General features: G+C 41.8%; 1 protein-coding gene across 2 annotated transcripts in view; it reads left to right on the top strand.

Annotated features, from left to right (window-relative positions):
• The first annotated feature begins 2,315 nt into the window (after positions 1-2,315).
• Positions 2,316-16,110, top strand: part of LOC112261807 (signal-induced proliferation-associated 1-like protein 1) — a 65,209-nt gene continuing 51,414 nt past the window's right edge. For both annotated transcript variants that reach the window (XM_024437425.2, XM_024437423.2), the window contains exon 1: positions 2,316-2,590. The gene's annotated coding sequence lies outside the window, so the exon portion shown is untranslated. The remainder of the gene's footprint in view (positions 2,591-16,110) is intronic.

The following is a 16,110-nucleotide window of genomic DNA, read 5'->3' as shown; positions in this document are numbered from 1 at the left end:
TCAGCAGTTCCCGGGCTGCAAGCTCGTCCTTTACTTCCTCCGAAACTCTGTGTAGGAACATGTCGAACCACGCTTCCGGGTTCCAGGCACCCTCAACTGCCAACGTGCGGAAATCCAACGCGTAGTCTGCCACACTGCTGGAGTCTTGCCGAAGCTGGAGTAACTTCCGGACAGCCTCTCTCCCAGACAATGGAGCATTGAAAATGTTTTTTTTATTTTTTTACCTCTGAAGCATACTGTTGTTCCCATACTGCGTTAGCCCAAGTGAGAGCCCTTCCGGACATTAGCGTGATGAGGTATGCTATCTTAGAGCAGTCCGAGGGGAAGGAGGAGGGCTGCAGCTCGATGATGAGGGAACACTGAGCGAGAAACGCCTGACAGGTGTCCAACTCTCCATCGAAGCATTCCGGGTGAGGTATGCGGGGTTCCCGGGAAACCGGGATGGCCGGGGAGGCGGCGGTGCTAACAGCCGAGTTACTGAGGGGCTGGGAGGTTACAGTCGTGGTAGGCTGCCTAACAGACAACACACGGAATTGCTCCAGCAATGTGTTCAATGCTCGGTCATGGCGTTCAGCCAAGGTCTGGAACCCTTCCATCAGACCACGAAGCAAGTCCTCGTGCCTTCCGATGGTGGCTCCTTGGGAGGAGATGGCATTGCGGAGCTTGTCCGAGTCTGCTGGGTCAGTCAAGGCCAGTTCGTACTATCACTTTTTAGGGAAGACCCAGATGCAGACAATGTCGAAGTAATAAAAGTTTATTACTAGAACAGGGGTCATGCAAAATGACAGGTCAAGGGCAGGCAGAAGTCAGCAATCCAGATCAGAGTCCAAAAGGTACAGAACGGCAGGCAGTCTCAGGGTCAGGGCAGAAAACTAGAAAACAGAAACTAGAAACAGACAGGAGCAAGGGCAAAAATGCTGCTAGGCTTGACAAACAAAACGAACTGGCAACAGAAACAGAGAACACAGGTATAAATACACTGGAGAAAATAAGGTGGAAGATGGGCGAAACCTGGAGGGGGTGGAGACAAGCACAAAGACAGGTGAAACATGTCAGGGTGTGACAGTAGTCGCTTTGCTGGCATGCATCAAATATTTTGGGAGGGGTTTGCCCCACCAAGATTTACATGCTAAAATCGCCAATGATGATGTTACATTTGGTATGGTTACATAAGACAGATGGTTACTTAAGGCAATAGGGTGGTTGGTAAGTCAGTCGGTCATGGGTGGGCATATAACGCAAAGTCGGGGTGTGAGGGCATATAACGCGAATGTCCAGCAACCCAAAGGTTGCGTGTTTGAATCTCATCACGGATACGTTTTGTACATTTAGCTAAGGATCAACTTTGCAACTACTAACTACTTTTTTAGCTAATTTGCAACTACATAGCATGTTAGCTAACCCTTCCCCTTCCCCTAACCTTAACACTTTATCCTAACCCTAAGACCTAACCCCTAGCCTAGCTAATGTTAGCCACATAGAAAACATTAACATTAGACACCTAGCCACCTAGCTAACATTAGCCTCATCAAATTGGAATTGATAACATATCATACGAATTGGATAATGGACATCGACCATACGAAATGTAACACATCATACTAATTGTCGTGCCCCGGATTTACATTTACTCTATTACTTGAGTCAAGGTTGCAGCCACCCAATCCATCCCCTTGCACTGTGTCCTCTCTGAACACTATAGTACCTGGAGTGATTCTTCCTATCCTCTTGGTTTTAGTTCTATTAAAAGGGAAGTTTTGGTAGAGCCACCCAGCAGTAGAGGAAGAGAGTGAGCATTGCATATTCTCTCAAACAGTCACATCTACTGCAGGCTGAGACAGAGAGACATTGCTGCTGAGTAATGCCTTAATGTCATTTATGCATTGTCAGCCCTTGAGGAGATCTGTGACAACAGTTAAGGATTCTCTGAGGTTTGTGTTTTTTGCAAGTAGAATGAGTGCCTTGGCTAATGTAAGACTGTAGCTCAGTCCAGAAACAATCCATAGTCCCTATAGGCAAAATGAACAAGGATAATAAACCTTTCACAACCCATTAGAGTAAAATAAAGCTGATATGACATGGAAATGATTGATTGCATTCAGTCACATTGATTTGCGAAGTATTGCAGTTGCTTTCACATGTTCTATCCTAGATAGACCTTGTTATATTTTGGGCAATTTCAAAAAGAGCTTCAGCAGAAACACTACCAGGTGAGCAGAAATTGCTTTGTTACCACAGTAACGTTTGCTTTATTGTATGAAGCCCTCTCGCGAGATTCCAGTACAGTGACGGGAGGGTGGTTGGTAATATTGGTATGATCTCATCCCTACAGCAACTGCATAGCGCAGCGAGGCAAACCAGTAACTTTGTATCCAACTTCTAAGTTAGACTGCATCTCTGGGGAAGGCGCAAAGATAATTGTGATTTTAACTGGAACGGAAACATCTGATTTAAAGCCATATAGTTAACGTTGTTCCTGTATTTTTTATTTAATTTTTACATTAAAGGGTCTTCCACGAGAAGCAAAAGGGGGGGAAACGCGTAGTATTGTGTTCATGCCATCCAACGGTTGAGGGAGAGACAAGAAAAGGTGAGTCGCAAACCTGCGTTATGTCGTTGGGGAACGATGCATGTCATGTGCATGGTGTTTTGGGGTTAAGCTACATGGGCGCAAGCAACATCTGGATTGTCTCCCCAAACAATTAGCATGTCAAACAGCAAAATATGACCCATTTATGTTCTCTACTAGTAAGTAATCTACATTTGAATACGCAATCAGGGTATTTTCTTTCCCCAAATTAGGATGGATCCAGAAAGGTTGCTATGTGGGTTTAGAACGCGCACGCTGCACGTGACTGGAGTGGAAAATGTCAATTTTGGTCTTGTCATGATCAATGCAATGCACCACTGTATCACGTTTTTCAAGGACAATGTGCATTGTTTCGAGTTCAGTTTGGGTTTGCTGATTTACAGGTGGTAATCGAGCAAATTGACATGGTTTAATAGCGCTGTAATAGACCTGTTATGCTGCAGCTTTTGTTGTAGTACTCTCCTTTGGTATATATAAACCAGTGGTTCCCAACCAGAGTAGCCTACTAGGACCCCTGGGGGTACTTGGCCTATCCACAGGGGGTACTTGAGACGACTCATGAGACCATAGGCCTATGGTGAAATGCACATAAGGGGGTACTTCATGGGGTAGTACGGGTAAAGCAAAATTCAGTTGGTGGTACAATAACCGAACATTTGTGAAAAAGGTTGAGAACCACATAAATATTGTTAGGTCTGTTAACCCAGGCCTCTACTAGTGGTGGGTTAATGTTTCTAAAGGGCTAATGTTGATGGATCTTTCTATAAGCCAGGCAACACATATGCAGGTTGGACTGTCACAAGGCATAACACTATTGTCTACTCAACCACTATAGGTACAAAGCTGAATTCCTGTACAGTATTGCTCAACACTGCGGTTAGGACATACAGTATGCTAACTTGGCCTTTACACTGCCTGTTTGGCTCTTTGTCAGTGAGATGCCTCCAAGCCTGAGAGTTCGTCTCGAACTCAAAGAAAGAACACCTACCTTGCATTCCCTGTTTTGGACAGAATGGCCAAATTCACAACGTTTGTTTGGAAAATTGATACTTTACATCAGCTAAATTAGGCTAACTGATGATCTGACACAGCTGACTAGACATTGCTGTTGTAATAAAGCAGGCAATGTATTAGTCAGAGTTCTGAGTAACATTTTACATTGTTGCTCACAGGCTGTACACCTGTTTAGTAAGTAACACTAACTATTGAACTATTACTACGCCAACCCCCTCTACGCTACTGCTACTCTCTGTTTATCATCTATGCATAGTCACTTGAACTATACCTACATGTACATATTACCTCAATTAGCCCGACTAACCGGTGCCCCCGCACATTGACTCTGTACCGGTACCACCTGTATATTGCCTCGCTTCTGTTATTTTTGCTGTTTTTTCTTTTCTTTACTTTTCTATTGTTTACCTAATACCTATTTTCTCCTTAAAAATGTCACTGTTGGTTAGGGCTTGTAAGTACGCATTTCACTGTAAGGTCTACATCCGTTGTATTCGGAGCACGTGACAAATACACGTTGATTTGAATTCAAAGCAAATATTAAAGTATTATTACAGAGTTACTACACAAGAATTAGAGCAGGTTAATGTAAAGTGTTATACATTTCTGGAAGATGAAGTATAGACCTTCAGACATGTGACTGGCAAAAAACTTTCATTTTTGTATGCAACCTGTGAGACACGGTAGAAATGAGTTTTAGTTTCAGGGGGAATTCAAATGCCCCACTGACCAAGTAGTAGCCTATTGAGTTACATAAAGCTATTGGTTGACATTTTATGGGGCAGGCTATATTTTGCATTGAAGGGCCCCTACAGTGGCAAATCTGGATGCACTTAGACATGAGATTTGAACTTGGCCTCTCTGGCCAGCTGTTTCTGACAGTTCCAGTAGCTGTCACAAGGAGTCCAAATACAGTCGATTTAGCACTCACTCACTGTTTGTACTTTCTGTCTTCTGCATATAAGAGCTTGAACATCACAGTGTTGCAATTGGAGTCCCCCTAGTACAGGGTTCCCCAACTGGCAGCCTGTGGTTTTCTGAGAAAATTTCATAACATGTTAATTGTTGGACATAAAAGACTGTAAAAACACCAGGAAATCATCTCCAAGTGATTTTAATTTTGGAAATCTGTTCCCAATTATTTACAGTCTACAAAGAAATGGTAATTATATTCTGGCCCCCCGAGCATCCGTTCAAGAAAACATCAGCCCACGGCTGAATCTAGTTGATGATCCCTGCACTACTGTTTCTTCTGTCTCTCTACCCATATTGGTGTATGCTGATCCGTGGCATTGTTCTGTAGGAAACGGGATTGGTTATGGTGGGATGAGTCAGAAAGGGGAAGGAAAGAATATTGAGTTGCATAGTGGACAAAATATTAGCATTCTTTGTGAACATGGGAGATTGATGACTGGGAAAACATCAGACAGGTCCATAGTCATAACAATTGAAGACCTCTGTTTTACTGTTGAATAAATATTTTTTTAACCTCATTACTCATTATATTTAGTCTGATATTGTTTTGCTGAAGCAAAATCATCATGCAAACTGGACCAGTGCCCCATTATGATGGAGTTTTCACTTTAAATCAATCTAGTGCTGACACTGTTATGGGGAAAAGTGTCTTTCTATTTTAATCTCCCACGATGGGTGAACCATTCTCTGCTTTGTGCCCCCCCCCTCCCCCATGGTTAACATAGGACAATAGTATAGGGTAAATGCAGCTCGCATATCTTATCACAAGAGTATGACAGCAGAGACAGGGAGGTGGAGTCCAGGGCAAGCTCTTGACTCCTGGCTCTGAATGCCAGATAGGAGGAGCAACAATTGGAGCATAGTTCAGTTTTATAAAGTGCCTCTCTGGAATGTGTTTGAAGTGAAATACTAAAACTAAATGTTTGCTTTGTTCATGACAGGCCTACTCTTATATATAGGTATAACATGTCATGTTAATATAAAAGGGTGGAATATGCTTCCAGGCCAATTAAATACCCTGGCCCACTGCCTGCCTATTCAAGGTGCTCAAATGTTTACTTTCAACAATAATTTGAATAATCAGTAAGAATTCTAATTAGAAAAACAATGTCTAGTCCACCTTGATTTAAATCGTCTTTCTCCTCAAGTAATGTGTTGCTTGAATTTGCAATGTTGCCTGCCTTCCCTCCTGTTGTTAGTTGTTGAAGGCTGAGAACAGACATAACAGGCCCTGGGATGTGCCACTGAATGGACTGATACACATGTCTGATGTCAAGTACAAGGCCATGTTATTTTCCTTTCTATTCTGACTAAGCTCTGTGAAATCAAAGAAGCGGATTGACCTTTTGGCAAACCGTCCGTAACCATAAAGGATAACGACAAGAAATATATTACGTTATGAAAAAATGAGTAGGCTCCTGTTCGAATGATTAAGCAATGTTTGTCAGACCAAAGGCAGAAGAGTAAATGATTGTCTTGGCAATCTGTCCTCCGGTGCCCTACGATGTCACCATTGAGTTGAATGGGGGTGATAAAGCTGACTGGGATGAGGATGACTGTGGTACTGTCTCCTGCTAAACTGTTGGAATGCTCCGGCTTTGTCTGCTTGGGCCTGCCGGGTATATGTCAACCAATGGAAACAGCGAAAGAGCACGGAACTCACAATGGAGATGATGTCATCTCTTTTAACTCGCTGTCACAGAGTAAATGCAGACGAACAAAGAAACGGCCCCCTCCACCACATCACAAAAATGATATAGGCAACTCTTAACTTTTGCGGCTTTACAATTATTTATGTGGAGGTCACATTATTATTTTGCGTTGTGACCCCCCTCCACCACACACACACACACACACACACACACACACACACACACACACACACACACACACACACACACACACACACACACACACACACACACACACACACACACACACACACACACACACACACACACACACACACACACACACACACACATTCTCCTGATGAGGCAGAATGTAATGTAGTGGTGCAGTTGCAACATAGCTGATGTGCTGATTTGGGACAAGATGTCTATTCTAATCTAGCCCTGACAAATAGGCCTATTCCCCACAGTATCAATCCACTTCTTGTGCTGCCCTCATAGTCTCAGTCTGTTGCTGATGCTGATGATTTTAAGTAACCTCACACTAAGAGAAAGAGTGATACCCTGACTAATTTAATCTAACTCTCAATTCTAACCCAAAGCCACAGTCTCACCAGACCAGACAGGCTGTAATTCCCATCTTTCTCTGCCTCTCAGGCACAAGTGCTGGAAATAGTGTGTTCTGGGAAAGGATTGGGGAAAACACATCTCCAACAAACAACCACACACGGAAAGAAAGAAAACGCTTCCGTAATAAAATGTTGGTACCTGAGGATGTGTTGAGTTGCTTTAGGCTATGTTGCCTTATAGTGATGATCTGCCTGGTTGTGTCTAAACATGTCAGTCACTGCCTACAGTATCACACTGTCAGATCTACTCCCCCCTGTATCTCCCTCACATACAAAATCTTTGCTACCATTCCTAGTCTATAAACAGAGAACAAGGCCCATGCCTCATGCTGTGTGTCTTCCATACAATAGTGACATATTATTTTCCCATACAGGGTCGAAACCACACAGCTATAGTGTTGTTCTGTGGGCAGAAATCTGAGAAGCAGATTGGAATATGCAGTGGGTTGAGCATGCCTGAATCAGGATATCAATTTGCAGACAGGTCTGTTCAGCTAGTCCTCATTCCTTCACTTTAACGGCTCAACTGTTTTTGTTACTTTCAGGTGCAGCGTCGCGTACAGTGAAACTGAAATTCCATGCCACACAGCACCGCATGAGTTCTGCTCAGAACTGATTTGATTTGAAACCCACAACACAAAATCTAAAGACGCTGATTGTTAACATTTCTGAAAGAGTTGCACTTTATGCTCCCTCCTCTTGGTTTCCTGCATCCCAACTAGCAGAAATCCCTGTTCATATTGCTCCAAGATTCCACATCCTCTCTCTAGTCAAAACACGTAATACATTTCCATCCTGTGAGTTGAGTTCCTGCTCTACTCCAGGCATGGTTGGGGGTGAGGAATGAGACTGCTTGGCTCCAGTTCCTTCCTTGTCCTGTGTGAGAATTTCAGAGGCTCTCCTCTGAAACACTTGCAGAGAGAGAGAGGGAACACAATGGAATAGTCAATTGACTGTGTTCTCACCTGATATTGCTAGGATTCACTGACAAGGGGGGACAATTCTGTGATATTCAGGACAACCCCTCTCCTTTCTTGCTGTTTAGTTTTCAGTTATTTAGCAGAATCTTTCATCCATAGCTACTTACAGAAGTGAGTACATACATTTTATATTTTATTAATACTGGTCCCCTGCTGTAATCAAACCCACAACCCTGGTGTTGCAAACGCCCTGCTCCACAATCTGAGCCACACGTGACTTTCACTTTGTTGTTGACAGTGCCACACCTCATAGATTAGGAGAATTAGAAATAGGTAACACATCAGCACCCTGCCTACTTTCTGACTTGATAAACTGTCCCACTCCCTATCAATTTGACTGCTGCAGAGAGACACTCTTTCCATCTGTTCCAGGTGGAGAGAGCAGATGAGGCCGACCAATAACAAACATGGCTGCTGCTTTTCAAGGGCTTTCCCCCCAGCGTGTTTCCTGTGTATTTAATTGATGTATTCCTGGATATCTTGGCTACAGCTTCTCTGCTGGTATGAGATACATACATACATCAACTCCATATTTGGGAGCTCATGCTCTCAGAAATAAATAACAATTCCGTTTTGACAGATTTGGTCTGTTTTCAGATGTTGTTCTTGAGGCCAAGGACGAAGAGCCAGACTACTAAACTGACTCTAGATCTGATCGTTTTAAAGTGTTGAGTTGAAGGCCGGTCTTCTGTTACAATACATTCATTTGTTGATGTGTTGGGAGGAGGGACTGCATGGGAAAGAGGTGCAAGAGGTCTGCTGTGCAAGGTATCACATAAAAGCCTGCCGGCCATTATTGCTCAAGGAGAGGCAGGGAGGATTCTTTGTGATGTGGGCCTTTTGCGGCAGGTGGGCAAGTGTTTATGTGGCGCGGCTCCCTGCTTTGAATGCTAATTAGTCGCTAGGGATCATGTACTGTTGGATTCAAAACACCGGCACACCCTGGCCTCTCGCCCTTCTGCTCCACTTGGTAACCTTATTATCACACCGTTACGTTTAACTTGTATTTGTTGTTAGTTAACCTCTGCAGATGTCACTGTGTCTATAGTGATCCAGGTTGAAGCTCTCTCCACAGCTCTGATGCAAACATGAGTGTGTGTGACTGCGTGTGCATGTTTGTATGTTCCTTGGGGAGAATATTAGTGTCTATGGTGTGTGTGTGTGCGTGAGATACTCTTATTGTAAAGATACAAATTAAGGATCACACAGAGCTCAAACCTAAACTCTGCATGTTTTTTTCCTTCAAGACTTCTGGGGATTCTGAGCCTTGATTAGAGCGAAGTGGGGGTATGAGTGGGGCGTGGTAATTGCAATCCGCTTTTTCCTGAGTCCTGTGAACCAAGACTAAAATTGAAAAATTGGAACAACTGTCAGATGTTGTCAACCTAATACAGCATATGCTAATCTGTAGGCCTTGTGGGTTTTTTGACTGTGAATGAGGTCTCTGTATTTTTGCTTTTCTTTTTGATAAGAATAGGAAAGCGGTCCTCCCTAGGCCCTGTGTAGATTAGTTTTGGCTTTTGATCAGCACCGTTCCAGAGCTGTCTACACTGTGGGCTACAGTGTGGTGTGTTTGCAGTGCAGGTCAGCAGCAGTGCACTATGCAGGTTGGACATTGGTTTCCTGGCACGGCCAGTGATTTAGCATGGCTCCTGTTATGCAATGCTGCCTGAATTACTGCTGCACAAATGACTCTGTATGAATTGATTAACTCTGAGGCTTTACTGTATATAATAGGACTAGAAGTGCATCAAGCCATAAGTGGAGCCATGCCCTAATCAATGGCTGGAAGTAGTTAACGTGCAAAGGAAACATTGTGGAATTGATGTGCTAAATGGTATAAGCCCAATACAATATGATATGTTGATGTTACATATTTGACTTCACATTGCAACATCTTCCTGCTGTGAGAATATGCTAAGGGATGCCTACATTTGGCCCATTCACTCCAACAGTTGGTTTCTGTTAGATTTAGCTCATTGAGCAGCAGTACCTGTGTATTTGACGCTGTCACTCGCTCTCTGACTGAGCCAGCTCTCTGTCAGATGGGCTCCTCAGCGGGGAGATCCAGTGTTTCTCCTCTTTAGTATTCTCCTTCAGCATAGCTTGGGACTCCTAACAGCCACAGCTTTCCCCTGTAGTCAGCACCTGCAGGCAGCTAGTACCGGATGTTCTTTAAACGCTTACATGGTCCTGCAGAACATGAGAGTTAAGGTAGCACTTCCTCTTCTATGAGATTTGAATGGATTAGAACCTCTCTTGTTAATCCACAGTCGGTCGAGGGGTTAATTAAAAGAGCTCATCTTTTCCAGAGCACATCTTCTTGTGTGGTAGAGAAGCAATTAGTATGTGACAGCAGCAGGGCAGATTTTTGGCGGGTGTGAGGGGATATTAATGAGGCTTTCACCTTGAGATCTGTGTTAGTGGGGAAAGAAAAGGGTGTCTCACTGAGCTTCTGCTGCATCAGGCTTTCTAAATGACACTGATTGTCATACAAATGCTATTACTCTGTTATTATTCTAGAAAAACCACAGTGTTTGTTGTATTCCCTTCTATTTGTTGGCAATGGGGGATCATCATGTTTTGTACTGAATCACTTTATTATAATGTAAGTCATGGTTATTTAGTGTGCTCTCTCCTGCTCTCATGTTCCTGGTTACAGGCTTAGGCTACAAAATATGGCAATGTGAGACTAGGCTTACTGTAGCTGGTTTGACTGGGCTTACTCTAGTCCAGCCATTTGGCTTGGTGGTGTTTGGATGGTAGACGGGAGCTCATGGTAACTTATATATGTTCACTTAGTGAGTTCCTGACCTTTCCCATACTGAGGCTTCTTAACTGTCACTACAGCTCCTCTCCCATCAGATCAACCCAGCCAACCTTCTCTGTCAAAAAGAGTCATAATAAGCTGACACATCACTGTCCTGTCCTGAGCAACAGATTCTTCTGTGAGGGAAAATGTAAAACCACAAGAATGTATTACATGCAGTTTATGATTATGGCATGATGTCTACCTGTGTAATATTAATATGTCCTATATCGTAATCAGTAAGCAAAATTATTTAGAGGCCTGTTATTTTATGTCTGTGTTATCTAATATGATTAATGCAGTTGTTTCATCATCAGTGTTTTGACAACAGAAACTTTATTTGTAAAAATTTTTTTGTGTGAATTTTACCACGTTTTCTCCCCAATTTCGTGGTATCCAATTGTTTTAGTAGCTACTATCTTGTCTCATCGCTACAACTCCCGTACGGGCTCGGAAGAGACGAAGGTTGAAAGTCATTGAAAATAAGAATTTGTTCTTAACTGACTTGCTTAGTTAAACCTCTCTGGGATAGGCGGGACGCAAATGTCTTACTTGGCCAATTGCCAGGGAAAATGCAGAGTGCCAAATTCAAATAAAATAATATAAAATTTCAACTTTCATTACATCACACATGTAAGATACCAAATTAAAGCTACACTCGTTGTGAATCCAGCCAACATGTCAGATTTCAAAAAGGCTTTTCGGTGAAAGCATAAGAAGCGATTATCTGATGATAGCACAACAGTAAACAAAGAGAATAGCATATTTCAACCCTGCAGCCACCACACAAAACGCAGAAATAAAATATAAAACATGCCTCACCTTTGACGAGCTTCTTTTGTTGGCACTCCAATATGTCCCATAAACATCACAAATGGTCCTTTTGTTCGATTAATTCCGTCGATATATATCCAAAATGTCTATTTATTTGGTGCGTTTGATCCAGAAAAAAAAGCTTCCAATTTGCGCAACGTCACTACAAAATATCTCAAAAGTTACCTGTAAACTTTGCCAAAACATTTCAAACTACTTTTGTAATACAACTTTAGGTATTTTTAAACGTTAATAAATCGATAAAATTGAAGACGGGTCTATCTGTTTTCAAAACAGGAGGATCACAAACTAACGCTACTTTTTTAGTCTTGCGCAACTCTCAAACAGTACACATAACATTATCCTGATCCAAGATGGCCTTACTTCTTCATTACACAAAGGAAGAACCTCATCCAATTTCCAAAGACTGGTGACATCCAGTGGAAGCAGTAGGAACTGCAAACAAGTGCCTTAGAAATCTTGTTTCCCAATGAAACCTCATTGAATAGACAGTGACCTAAAAAAAAAAAAATCTGAACGGTTAGTCCTCTTGGTTTTGCCTGCTACATAATTTATGTTATACTCACAGACATGATTCAAACAGTTTTAGAAACTTCTGAGTGTTTTCTATCCAAATCTAATAATAATAATATGCATATCTTATATTCTTGGCACGAGTAGCAGGAAGTTGAAATTGGGCACGCTATTTATCCAAAAGTGAAAATGCTGCCCCCTATAGATAAAGGTAAAATAAAAAAATACAAGTTTTTTATTAAGGAACATGAAAGTGCACATGTGCCAGAAGGCATTTCTACACCAAAAAAACGCATTTTGATAACAAAACAAAAACTTAAAATGGCTCTCCTGTGAAGTCGTGACTTGCGACATATGCCTAGTTTCCTGAAACGGTTCACATATTACGGCAAGAAAAGCTCAAATAGGCAAAGAGAAATGACAGTCCATGTTTACTTTAAAACATGAAGGTCAGTCAATCGGCAAATCCAAGAACTTTGAAAGTTTCTTCAAGTGCAGTCTCAAAAACCATCAAGCGCTATGATGAAATTGCCTCTCATGAAGACCGCCACAGGAAATGAAGACCCAGAGTTACCTCTGCTACAGAAGTCCATTAGAGTTAACTGCACTTTAGATTGCTGCTCAAATAAATGCTTCATAGACTTCAAGTAACAGACACATCTCAACATCAACTGTTCAGGGGAGACTGCGTGAATCAGGCATTCATGGTTGAATTGCTGCAAAGAAATCACTACCAAAGGACACCAATAAGAAGAAGAGATTTGCTTGGGCCAAGAAACACGAGCAATGGATATTCGAGCGGTGGAAATCTGTCCTTTGGTCTGATAAGTCCAAATTTGAGATTTTGGGTTCCAACCGCCGTGTCTTTGTGAGACGCAGAGTAGGTGAACGGATGATCTCCGCATGTGTGGTTACCACTGTGAAGCGTGGAGGAGGAGGTTTGATGGTGTGTTTTTTGTTGTTGCTGGTGACACTGTCAGTGATTTGTTTAGAATTCAAGGCACACTTAACCAGCATGGCTACCTCACTGCATTCTGCAGTGCATTCTGCAGTGATACACATCCCATCTGGTTTGTGCTTAGTGGGACAATGACCCAAAACACATCTTCAGGCGGTGTAAGGGCTATTTGACCAAGAAGGAGAGTGATGGAGTGCTGCATCAGATGACCTGGCTTCCACATTCACCTGATCTCAACCCAATTGAGATGGTTTGGGATGATGGTTGGACCACAGAGTGAAGGCAAAGCAGCCAACAAGTGCTCAGCATATGTGGGAACTCCTTCAAGACTGTTGACCCAAAACACATCTTCAGGCGGTGTAAGGGCTATTTGACCAAGAAGGAGAGTGATGGAGTGCTGCATCAGATGACCTGGCTTCCACAATCACCTGACCTCAACCCAATTGAGATGGTTTGGGATGATGGTTGGACCACAGAGTGAAGGCAAAGCAGTCAACAAGTGCTCAGCATATGTGGGAACTCCTTCAAGACTGTTGGAAATAGTGTAGAAAATAGTAAGTGTTTCCAAACGTTTGACTGGAGTACCAGTCAAAAGTTGACACACCTACTATTTTCTACATTGTGGTTTGTTCTAAGATAACTTTAATACGCTTGTGTACGCTTAAGATCACCTATCTAGCTATGGTTCAGCTAAATGTCAGCAGAAATGATTTTGTTTAGCTAGATAGATTGCTCACTAACGTTACCTAGCTGTGTAAATTATGTTATAATATGAATTACACTGTATGATAACATTACTGTACTTTTATATTTGTATGGGAGGGGTAAACGTGCATTATTAATATGCTAACGTTACTTGATCATGAAGCATGTTGTTAGTTAGCTAGCTAGCAGGAGTTGGATGTGTATTGTTAGCTAATTTAATGTGTACGGACGAGAAAGTAAACCCTTTAACTGTCTGCTCATGCTTGTGAATTGTTGCATTATTCAAGAGTTGTATGGCTTGGTTGCATTATCCGTAGAAAAGTTGCTTGGATTCTTAAATAATTTGTGCTTACTGGATACTTTGATATTTATGGTTAATTTGAGCTGGGGACCAAGAATGTTGCATAGCCAGCAACAATGAAAAGTAAGGCAAGGATGTAATGAAGAAATCCCTTTCACCACTCAGCTCCTCAGAATCTCCATCTCTCGTAGTGGGAATAGGGCCTTAAGTATCTCTGTGTCCTGGCCCACAGTGTGAGAGGATTCTGGATGGCTTCAGACATCACAGGTCTGTGCCATATTGACACCTCTGGAGAGGGAATCTGGCAGGTCACTGTCAACTGACCTTGCTGCTATACTGCAGTTTGTCACTAGAGCCACTCAGTCTCATTTATCTCTCTCTCCCTCTCCCTCCCTCCTTCTCTCACACACTCATGCACTTCGTGCAAGCGCTCTCACACACAGGGACATAGGATAGATGTTGTTGCTTTGTGTACTTTGTTTGAAACAAATATGATATGTACATGGCTTAAGCGTTGTCTAGGGCTGTTGTTAAGTCCCTGTTGTGCTGAGACCTACAGTGTCCAGTGTGGGAGAAGTAAATGGTTATTTTGGCTGTGTTCCAGAATGGACTGGTACTGGCACACACAGCACAAATCTACCCCCATACAGCACCAGCACAGAGCCCGGACATGCACCGTCACTGGCTACCCTTACTGACCCAGGCATGTGTGAATGCACTGCTGCTGTATTGAACACTCACCCAATCATCTGATTTTTGATTTGATTTGATTTGATCTCTTGCACTACCTAACGAAAGGGCAAAATGGAAATAATAGCCTATCATTGAGCTGTTATTTGGTTTAACTGCTTGCATTTTCACCAGATTCTCCCAGACACTACATTTCCCAGACATACATTCTCTCATAGTGAGCATTCTCAGCTCCTAATTGGCTCTGACATTGATTAGTGTAGCATTCAAACTATGCTAGGCTACTCGCTACTGTAGATTTAGCCTGAGAGCGAGCTCCCCATTGTTTTTGATGCTGAATCACTGTCATCTTAGCTGATTTTATTTTATTTTATTAGGATCTCTTTTAGTCCTAATTTGGACGAATCTTCCAAGAGTCCTTAAACATTAAAATACAATTTATAATACAATTTATAATACAATCACATTTTCACATATAACACACTGTTACACACATCAGACATAATACACTGAAATATTGAACAGATAAATACTTGAACAGTCTGAGAAGATAGATTGATTCCATCATCTACCATAGTCCTGCACAACCTTTCAATTTATTATATTTAAATGGTTCGGAAGTATTGTTTGAATTAATATATTGAAAGGTTTCTGGTTTGCTCAGATAAATTATTACATTTCTTTATTGCTCTGACTCGAAACGTTCTTTAGCCTGTTTCTCTTTTCTGTCTGGATAACACATAGATGGTATTTACTGAGTGTCTGTCTCTTACCAACTGAATACTGTTGTGAATGGAGTTTGGCCATTTTAAATGGTGTACATTGTGAAATAAAATAAGCAATTATCTTGTTGATTAATGACCATCCTAGAGCATTGTGCATGACTACAACAGAATAGTCATATCTCCACCTTAAAACAGTCCTTGCTGCTTTGTTCTGTGCAATCTGCATCCTCCTAATTTCACCCGCTGATGCATTTCCCCAGACCACAGAACAGTAGTTCACCTGATACTTGGGTTGTTTGCTTAAGAATCTTTCCCAGTAAATAGTTAGCTATCCTTCTGATCGTGCATGTGGTTTTAATATATATATATATTTTTTTACATACAGTGCATTCGGAAATTATTCCGATCCCTCGACATTTTCTACATTTTGTTATGTTACAGCCTTATTCTAAAATGTATTAAAAAAATGTTTTCCCTTCATCAATCTACACACAATACCCCATAATGACAAAGTTAAAAAAGGTTTTTATACATTTTTGCAAATGTATAAAACACCCCACTCCTAAAACAAAGTTTTAAACTAGGCGTGTGTCGCATGACACTACTTCACAGGATAGCCATTTGAACGCAAACTTTAAAAAAAAATCTAAATGCGTTTTTTTTTGGCAGAAATGCTTTCTGCAACATGTGAACTTTCATGTGCCTCAATAACAAACTTGTATACCGTCTGTAAAAACAAATAAAATTGTTAAATTA

Source organism: Oncorhynchus tshawytscha, linkage group LG11 (genome assembly GCF_018296145.1).
Source record: "Oncorhynchus tshawytscha isolate Ot180627B linkage group LG11, Otsh_v2.0, whole genome shotgun sequence".
Classification (NCBI taxonomy): domain Eukaryota; kingdom Metazoa; phylum Chordata; class Actinopteri; order Salmoniformes; family Salmonidae; genus Oncorhynchus; species Oncorhynchus tshawytscha.
This window is presented reverse-complemented; position numbering and strand designations above follow the sequence as displayed.